Source organism: Platalea leucorodia (assembly GCF_965183815.1).
Source record: "Platalea leucorodia genome assembly, chromosome: 2".
NCBI lineage: Eukaryota > Metazoa > Chordata > Aves > Pelecaniformes > Threskiornithidae > Platalea > Platalea leucorodia.
The window spans coordinates 9,647,878-9,658,150 of record NC_138824.1 but is presented as its reverse complement, the minus strand read 5'-3'; positions in this window follow the sequence as shown (position 1 = coordinate 9,658,150).

Here is a 10,273-nt window from a genome sequence, read left to right as displayed (position 1 = left end):
CTGTTTAAAAGGTCAATGAGAGGCATTAGAAATGTAAGTGCCATGGTCACCCCTATCCACTCTGTTTGCCTCCTTTAATCTTTGATCCAGCTGCTCCAAACATCTGGCACAGTGAACTGACTCTGGGCTCTGATTCACGGGGAGTCCTTACGGATGTGTGTGTAGGAGCTGGTTTGCATCCAGCATGGCTGCATCCACACAACTCAGTGTGTCCAGCTTGTGTGGGGATCACCTCCCTCATCTGCTGTGGGTCACCCACCATCCTGCCAGCCAGCTGGGTGTCTCCATTGCTAATGAAAGGTGGTTGCTTTCTGACTCCCTCATCACACACAGAGTCCCTGGGGAGGCAGAGAACTGCTGTGACAGCCCAGCAAAGCAATGGCACTTCCCCTCTCCCCAGATCCCTGGACACTGCTGCCTTCCAGGGACCCTGAGCACAGTAATACCATTTTGCCTTCGGTCTAACCTTTCCCTTCTACATTCATATCCCTCCCCTCCTTCTTCTGATTTGTGCTTTCTCTATAGATATCCCCTCTTTTTCTCTTTCTTCAGCCTCCTGACCTTCTAGTAATTTCACAACCCATGGTTAGTGGGGAAGACAATGTCTGAGGGGAGTGTGGATCTGGAGAGAAAGGGGAAGGATGCTCCTTACGCATCACCTCACCAGGGCAGTGGCAGGAATGGGGAAACCTCCTGGTAACTAGTGGGCTCTCCCTTCTCATATAACCTACCTCCACCCCTTCAAGCATCAGCACAGAGGCTCTTGGATCTAAGTAGAGGGAACAAACAGTTAGAGCCACACACACAGACACCCACAGTGCCCTCTGCTTTAAGGACTGGCCTCTGCCAGGGCTTCAGCGACTGGAGGAGCCAGGAGAGCTGGGGAAGGATGGGAAGCAGGTGCCAGGTGATGGGCTTCCAGCCAGTCCCAGGCTGGGGCTGAAGGAGGACATGAAGGAGAAAGAGGCCAGGCTCCACATCTGGTAAGGACATATGGGATCCCTGTCCTTCACCCTTTGGGATGAAAGGAGCAGTCAAGATGGTAATCTGGTGAAGAGAGACAGCAATAAAGGGATTACAGGGGACTGGGAGTGTGGATGGAGACGTAGCAAGACTGTCCCTCTTCCTCTTGTTCCCCAACAACTTTATCAAAGTTACCTCAGGTGGGCAGGGGTGCTGGGGAGGACACGATGCAGGTTGGATGTGGCAATGCAGTCACCCTGGGGGAGCTACATCGAGCAGTGGCCAGGATTTGGGTCATTTAGTAGTTGTTTAAAAAAGAAAATAAATAAAAAAGATAATATTTTAAGCAGCAACCCAAACGGGGGGACCCAGCATGGACTGCCAAGCTGCGGAGCAGAGGCAGGGAATGGCTGTTAATTCTCGAATATGAATGCAGGAGCTAATCCTCCCCTGCAAATACAGCCTGGTAAATGGTCGGACCCAGCAGCTTTTTAAATGCCAGATCAGCTCTTACTTAAATGAAATTTTGCTTTATTATTTATTTATTTTATTTTACTTCATTTATTTATTTACTAGGAATAGCTTTGGATAAAGAGATGATCTCTGTCTGGCATTGTGTTGCGATGGTTCCTTGTTGTTTGTTGTTGTTGCTGCTGCAGAAGGAGTGCGGGAAGGTGTTGAGTTTGTCAGGGCTCAGGCTACCTAGGACCCCTCCCACCCACACACGCAGCCCCACAGCCCCACAGCCCACGCTCAGAACCATCGTGCCAGCCCTGTGCCGGGGGTCCCTGCCCACCTTGGGCGGTGAACCTGGCCGGAGAGGAGTGGGACGGCTGAGTGTGATTAAGAGCAGAAGCCTGGGTGTGTAGGGCTGAGCCGTGAGAGGAAGGAGGAGAGAGGGAGGGGGAGAAGCCTTGGGAGGATGCAGGGATGTCGCAGGAGAAGGTAAAGCCTCCGCTGGCTTCGGGAGGGAAGGGTTAACCGAGGAAAGGTGTACGTGTGGGGAGCAGGTAGTTAGCAGGGGAGAGAGAGGTGCTGTGGGTTTTGTGGAAGGGTGGGGAAGCAGAAGGGCCGGAGGGTACCAAATAAGGAAGGTAGGCAAATAAGCAGCCTGCCTGTGGGTCTGCAGAAACGGTCCAGGGATGCTGGCTGCGGAGCCAGGGGGCTGGCAGGGAACTGCAGCTCCTGTGGGTCCAGGGAGCCGGGGGTCCAGAGGGGAGGGAGGTCGGCAGGAACGGGAGGGGGGCTCAGGTGGCACCTGAGGCGCAGAGGGGCGCATCCCGCCGGCGGGGCTGGCAGCTCGGGCTGCCCTTGGCAGGGGCATCGCTCCTCGCCTCGCCGTGCCCGGTGCTGTCGCCCTGAAGCCAAGGGAAGGGGCGAGGGCTGGAGAGGGCAACCTGTTCTTCCAGTGGCAAACAGTCCCTCCTTTCTGCTTGATATCGCCGTATGTGTGTGTGTGTGTGTAGGAGGGTGGTGGTCGCTGCTCTCGCATCCCCCTCTCTCCCCTTGCCAGGGAGCAGCAGGCAGAGCCCAGGGCTGGCAAGCCGTTTGGTTTCCTAGAGGGATCTATGCCACTTGGTGGCACTAAAAAGTTGCGCTGAAGCCCGGCGCCCTCCCGGTGCAAGGGGCCCCCCCTCGGCCCCAGCCCCGGGCCCGCAGGTGCGCAGCGGAGCGCCCGGGCCGCCGGGCAGCGCGGCCCCGGGGGGACGGCAAAACTTTGCCGGGACCGCAGGGGTAAACTCTTCCCCGCGGCTCGGTTTTAAACAGAGCCTCCCGAAGCAGCTATCGCTTTTTTTTTTTTTTTTTTTTTTCCTTCGGATGATGCTGTTCTGAACCCAGCGCTGCTTTCTTACTTGCTGGAGAAGGGTAGTGCGGGAGGGAGGTGTCGGTTTAATAGGGAGACTTTGCAACCTTCAGAGCCTTTGGAGAGCTTTCTTTGCAGGGCAGAATGCAGGATTAGCCCCTTATAAATGCAGAGAGGTTGCTGCCCTGAATATGTGAGGGGGGGCGGAGGTGTTTAAGCAGGTGGGTCAAGCTGCAGCAAGTATTTAGGAAGACCAAGGCTGTGGTGGCAAAGACCCATCTGTTGTTTCATTGTTTGTTTGTTTATTCCTCCTTCTCACGCCTCCCCCCGCTTAAATCCAGGGACCATTCACGCCTCTTGCAAATGAGACTTGGGCGATGCTGTGAGAACAGCGTGTTGCATGGCGTGTGTGTATGTGCATGCGTTCGCGGGGGCAGGATACTCGGTCCTCAGCATTTGCCTGTGATCAGAAGAAAACAGGATGTGCCCCGAGCTGGAGGAGTGACAATGCTAGCCGAGTGGGGCTCACCTGCTGGTGATCTTTGCAGAGGCATTTGAGGATTATTCAGCTCCAGAAGGTCTGTGCGAGGAATGCTATCTCTGCTGTGGCTGAAAATAGGAGGTGCCTACCCCTACTCGTCTTGATTATTGCCACCGAAAGGACCTCTTTGCCGCCACTGTAGGAAGAAGCAATTGCTGCCACGGACAAGGTAATGCTGTGGGGTGGGAGAGGGGATTTATGTGCCCTGGGTTACGGACAGAAACCCTGTGGATGCAGGAGGAACTCTTTCCCTTCCCTCCCTCCCTCCTGCTTTTGCTCTGTGCCCTGGTTGCCGGAGGACAAGCACGGCTCCTGGGGGGCCAGCAAGCCAACCGGTGGGGTGCACCTCCAGGGGCTGCTGGGGTGTCAGTGGGTCAGGGCACTGGAGGGCAGCGGGTACTGACCCCTCCCCCGGTGCAGGATATGTGTGGGGCTGGGGGGCACTGGGGTACTGCAATACCTGGGCTTGGTGGCATGTGTGATATAGTCCTTCTGTTCACCGGTGGGGATTTGTCTTGCCAGGAAGGGAGAATGGATGTATTTGTTTTCCAGAGACAGCCAGGCTTAGCTCAGCCATAGACTTTTCTGTGTGACCTTGGGACAAATCACTTTGGCTGTGCTCAGCGAGTCCCGCCTGTTCCTTATTTAATAATCAGAACTAATATCTCTGCGTACAAAAATGATTCATTAAGGTTGAGAGGGACAGCGATACCACTAGCCGAGCAGGGAGACGGAGACCTAAGAACCAGTGTGCATGCACACATATACGTCTCTATGCACAGCCACTTAGTTGTAGCAGCGCAGGTAGCTATGCTGGGAGTTTCCTCCAAGACCCAGCTCTATGTATTTAATTTATTTGTAAAAAAATGTGGTCGTGCATGGCAAATGTGACCACGATGGCAATTTTTACTACTGGTTGATTTTTAGATTTTTTTTTTTTTTTTCCCCTTCCCTAAGCCTGCCCGGGAGGTGAAGGCTGGCGGCGGGCGGTGCTCAGCACCAGGGACAGCGCTGCCCGCCCCGCGCTGCCCGCTGCCCGCTGCCCGCTGCCCGCAGCCGGCAGGCAGCGCTGCCCCGCACCCCGGGGCTCCACCGCCCCGGCAGCCCCACTTCCATTCGACCTCCTCCCCGAGAAGGGCTTTCTGGTGGCGGTGGGGTGACGGGGTGTAGGGGGAAGCCGGACATCTCTTTCTTCTAGTCTTCAGGACAAAGCTGGGGACCATCTCGAAAGCGGAGTGGCGGAGGATCGTCTTGAAAATACACCACTCTGAACAATATTGAAAGGAGAAGATGTATAGAGGAGTTAACTGCTAGGCTCTTTTAGTTCTCTATGACTCTTTTGTATTACCGTATTCCTAAACATTTCTATCACATACTAATATTTTGCGCATTCTCAAATACTTTAACTACATGCTAATATTCATGCTATGTGATCAGGAATGCCAGGGTTAATCATTATTTCAAATGATCAGAGAACATTTTTGGGGTCTCTATTTAGATTCTTTGTCATTTTATTTTCCAACGTTTATGGCTTTTTTGGTATAGTGGTAGTACTGGAATGCCACTGTAACACCACTCTTGTTGTGACTTGCTAGAAAATGTTTTTTGGAATTGCTATTGCTTTTTCTTGATCACCTACTCCAGATGATACAGTTTTGTTAATTAATAAAATGTCTAGAATTACAGGAGAAATCACAACAGAGCTATTAGTTCCTGCATCATATGGTATAACAGGTTTTTGGTAATAGCAGCAGTAAGTAGTATATTTAGCGGAATTGCAGACATCATTGCAAGTTTTGCTGGGAAGTTAAGCACCTACATATTAAAATCAAAATTGTTTCATCAACAAGAAAGTGTGTGCGTGTGTGTGGGCATAATATAGGGAAGAATTTCCTGGGATTGCTAAGGATCTTGCTGATAATTATAGCATTCTATGTTTATTATCTATGAAGGCATGAGATCAGCACACCAGTCTCTTATTTTCAGCGGCTGTTCTGGCCAAATGGTTAAAATTCTTCTGTGCTGCTTAGTTTTCTCCTATTTCTAAGTGGAATTACAGAGAGCTGCTTCATAGGCTTTCCTGTTGTATAAGGCTGTTTCCTTTGTCAAAGGGCTTGATCCAATGCCTGCTGGAATTCACAGAGCCGATAACGCAATGACTAATGGTTGTTTGATCTTTTTAGGTGGTTTTTTTTTGGGGGGGAATGGAAAATTTAAACACAATAGAAATCTCAAAAGAGAACAATGTGCTCATATTCATGTTTTTCATCTGAAGACCATTTGAGTGCATCAGGTTTTGTGTGATCAAACTCAACTACCTCTGAGGAGTGGGTGTGCGGGACCTCCTGCAAACTGAGCCTCTCTGTAGCGTTGGGAGCTAGATTGCCAGGATAGCTTGAACCCAATGCTTAGCGTTTGCAATGCCAATAGCCAGCAGAACTGAGCAAAGGTTTAGCGTCCTGAAGGTACATTTTTACCTTGCACTGGTCTCCACTGAGATGAGCCGAGAGGTCTCTCTCCTTATGTAATTGCTTTTCTAAGGCAGTTCCATCTTTTGCTATCCAAAGATCTTCACCGTGCGATGTGGCAGGACTGACTCTGGACCAGTAATTCAGTTGCTGCTTGCTAAGGTTTTGTCTTCTCTGATGATGAAACCTGGGATAGTTCTTTAGGATATACTGATTTGATCCATATCTGTATCGACATATATTATTTCATATCTGATGGCATTGAATGAATTGCAGTATGTACTGGAAATGAATGCCTGGAAAGCATTTCATCAGCATGTACATGGCCGTAGGCTATACAAACATAGCATGTAAGTAAAATTTGTCACTACAAATCAATGGATTTTGGGGGCCTAATTTTTTGTGATTGCTCTTATCTGGAAAATCCTTTAAAGAGATGTTAAACTTTAGATAAGTCTTTACAGATGTTTGACCAATAACATTCTTCATGTGCTTAACACTGAGCATATTCCTAAGTGGTTTCTTGGATTGGACCATAATTTCTCACTCCATCACATCACTGTTCTGTGGTTCAGTAATCTGGCATTTTATTTTTATCATTTAAATCTGCCTGAAGATTTAGAGACTATGAACGAACAGGCTGTAAGTTTACAAAATTGTAACAAAGAAGAAACCTGAACGAAAGTATTGCTCTTTCTCTCCTTTTTAATTTTTCCCTGATACAAAATAAGCTAAATCAAAAAATTCCCTTTGCTGAGTTTATGTTTTACCTATTAGAAGCCACACAACCAAGAGAATTCAGATTGCAAAAAGGACAGGTCCTTCGCTCTGAGGTCACTAGTGGGCGCTGCTATAATAATGTAAGTCACAGGGGGAAAAGGTTTCATTCTTAAGGTTTAAACACAGTTACACCTACGGTAGTAGAAGCCCTTAAGAAAAGTCAGACGTGCTCCATGTATAAACTCTCAGCCACGTACATAGTGGAAAATCAGCCCTTTGTGAACTCCTCTTCATAGTTTGATTTTTGAATAAGATTTAATTAATGCCATTAGATATTAGGACTCTTTTTTTCTTTTGGTCTGTACAGACTGTAACTATAGATGGACTTGCATTTGAGGTTGAAATAAATAATTTTAAGAACTGCGAGATGTTTCATGGAATATTACAGATGCTCATTTTCTACTCGGTTAAACCTCAACATGAAGTAACTGGAACTCTGCCCTAAAGGAACAGCTGAGAATTTCTCCTCACAGAGACTGGCATAAAGTTTTTACTGCCAGAGAAAGCAGAGGTTATAGGAATATGTAGAGTGCTTCATCAGATCTGTGTCTTCCAGTCATCTGGGCAGCCCTTAAATTTTTGTCTAGGGTGCAAGACTGAGCAAAGGACAGATAAGCAGAGTTATCTTTCTGCCTTACTACTTCTGCAGTTGCTCCAAATGTGAAGCTAGTGCACCAGAAGACAGACCAAAGTGTCTGTCATCTATTGTTAAAGCATGTGACTTCAGCATTAATTTAGAGTTAGATCCATAGCTGAATTAAGCTACAAATCTTGATACACCAGTAATTAAGTGCCTGATTCCATTTTGCCTGTGTTGCAGTAAATTAGGAATAACTCCCTTGACGCTGAAGAAATTGAACAGTGTGAAAAGTAAATTTGACCCTAAGTGCTGTGCATGTTGATTTGCTTGTCCATCAATGAAAAGAAGTAAATGCAGATAAATTATTAATTGGGAAACAATTCCCATTACTTTATGCATGCATTCAAGAGTTCACTGTCTTTGATGCTACTGATACCTCTGTTCTCAGTCTGAAGGCTGTAGCATGTCAAACTCCCTTTAGGTTTATCCCTAAAAATTTAAACAGGAGTTATATTTAAGCTTATGAAATTTTGCTTAATTTTATTTTAGTACTCATCCTGCTTGTAATAATAAGCTTCCTGTAGTAGGAAAGAATGATAATCAAAATGTGGAGTGACTTGTATGTGATTCTCTTGGGACACAAGAGCAATAAAATTGTATATTTGAAAAGTTCCCTTGGCCATCTTCTCTTCAGGAAGATGTTCTCCAGGAAATGTAATTAGCGTGCTTAGTCTATCAGGTCTCTGCTCAGACATTTCAGCCTAAAATGGGATGTTACCTGATGACTCGCATGGCATCTTCGCATGGCATAACCAGCTGCATCCAGTGGAAGGATGACAGGCAATAAGCACTAACTGAAATAAAGGAAATTCTGCTTAAACATAAAAAAGAATCCTTTTTACTGTGATTGTGGTCAAACACTGGAACAGATTGCCCAGAAAGGTTGTGGAGTCTCTGTTCTCAGAGATATTAAAAACCTGACTGTGCATGAAGTTGAGAAACCTGCTTTAGTTGAACTAGCTTTAAAGCAGGGTGGATGGGCCAGACAACTTCCCAAGGTGCTTTTCCACCTCAACCATTCTGTGATTTTTAGGTTTATGAGAGCAAGAGTAAGCCCACAGAACCAGATCTCTATTATACAAATACAAATCCATTGAAATTTAGCAGGCTTACGTAGCCATGTCAATATAAATTCAAGGTTGTTTCACTGCATCATGAAAGCCCACAGAAAGCATTGACTTCAGATGCTTTGGATATGAGTCCTAAGCCTAATACTATAAAACCTCAGTGGTTTTCTTGGTGTAATTAGTAACAGCTTTGTAAGTCCCAAGTAGTTGACTTTCACTTTAGTACAGTGGAGTATGTGAAGAAAGTTCATTAATTCTGGAGCAACTGCGGTCTGCAACTGGCCCCTTCTTTTGCCTTAGATGCCACGGAGTGGAAGGATTTGATTGCTTTCAGAACTTGCTTTTGCTCTGTAGGAACCCCCTAGCCATGAGATCTGCCATTATTATGGGACCAGAAATATAAAGGAGACCTTCAGCTTTACTTCATTCTTTACCCTGTAATTTTATACTGATAGATACAACTGTAGACAGAGAAGAGCAAACAGCTGTTCTTTGGAGTGAAGAAGATCAAAATGGCCTTGCTGCCCTCTCTTTCTCATATATCCTATATGGAAATCGTTTAATCCATAGACAAAAGACCAAGCACAGTATTACTAAACTTGGCCAGAAACCTGGTTGATGTGTGTTGTAGAATTAAAATGGTGGATGGGGACTGGATTATTTTTTTTGTGTCACAAGCTCACCCCAATCCTCTGAACTCTCTCTATTTGCGCATATGCAGCTGCACAGGCAGCTAGGTTATAAAAAGGCATCTAATTGTATATCCAGTTACAGTCCGAGGCAGAGCTGGCATTTGTCTAGATATAGCTGTGCTCTGTACATGTAGCCTTAATTTGAGAAGCTCAGAAAAATAAGCATCCATGGTTTTAAATAACAGAGTGCTATTTCTGTTCAAATGTTAATAAGTTAGCAAATAATTAAAGATTTTTTTAAGTGATAATACATTAAATTATTTGGAGGTATAGGAATTTAATAGCTGTGATACTGTAAAAAGATATCCCCTGTCATTCATCCTTCAGACTGTTTGCAAATTATACAGTACCATCTTCAGAGTCATGGAACAAACAATTGGAAGACATAAGCAGTAGTGATATTCTGTAATTAGAGACTAATTAACTTGAATTGAACTATTGTTATTCTTTAGTGGCAAAGGGTTGCAGTATTGATAAGCTGACTCTTCACAGACTAGAAAAAAACTTCTTGAAGTGTTCTACAGTTGTCTGAACCTTATTTCATTATTAACACTTTCTATTACTAGAAATTCATGTTACATGAACCTATTAATGTTGCAATTAATATTACAAAACCATTTCTATTAAATGTTTTCTCTTTTTAAAGATTTGGATTTCATTGGGGAATATTCACTAAAACTATTACATGATTTCCTCTGTGTAAATAGTTTATAATTTATAAATGTCTAGGTAAAATAATAATTAAACAAGGCTAACCTCAAGCAGAAAAGTGTTTTTAGGTTTGACTGTCTCATCTTCAGAATCAGGAAGATTTTCACTGTGGCACTGTAGTGAATGACCTAGTTGTGAGGGGTAAATTCAAGATTAAAATACTGCTAGATTTTGAACCTGGAAGAAACAGAGGTAGATTTCCTATGACAAAGGTTTCTTTCACTTTATATCATCTGAGCATCATTAATGATTGTAAGTGGATTAGAAATGATTGGTGGGTCTGAAATGTATGGAAATTTCTATATTCTTTTTTATTACATCAAAAGATTTATGTCAGTAAGGCTGAGATCAGGCTCTGTCCCAGAATTTTACATTTGTTTTGTCAATAATGAAACTGGGCATGTTGTTCACTCATTAGCTCAGCATCTTCCTAGATTTAAGAGTGTGCTTAATGTTCTGTACTATCAATAGAGCCACTGGCAGGTGTAGAGCAATAGATGATACTCTAATGTGCTCAGGGATCAGACCTGGACAAACTACTGTTTAAGCACTGTATTTAAAACCAGAAGCATCCCGCTGCAGATCCACTGCTAGGCAGAGAACATTT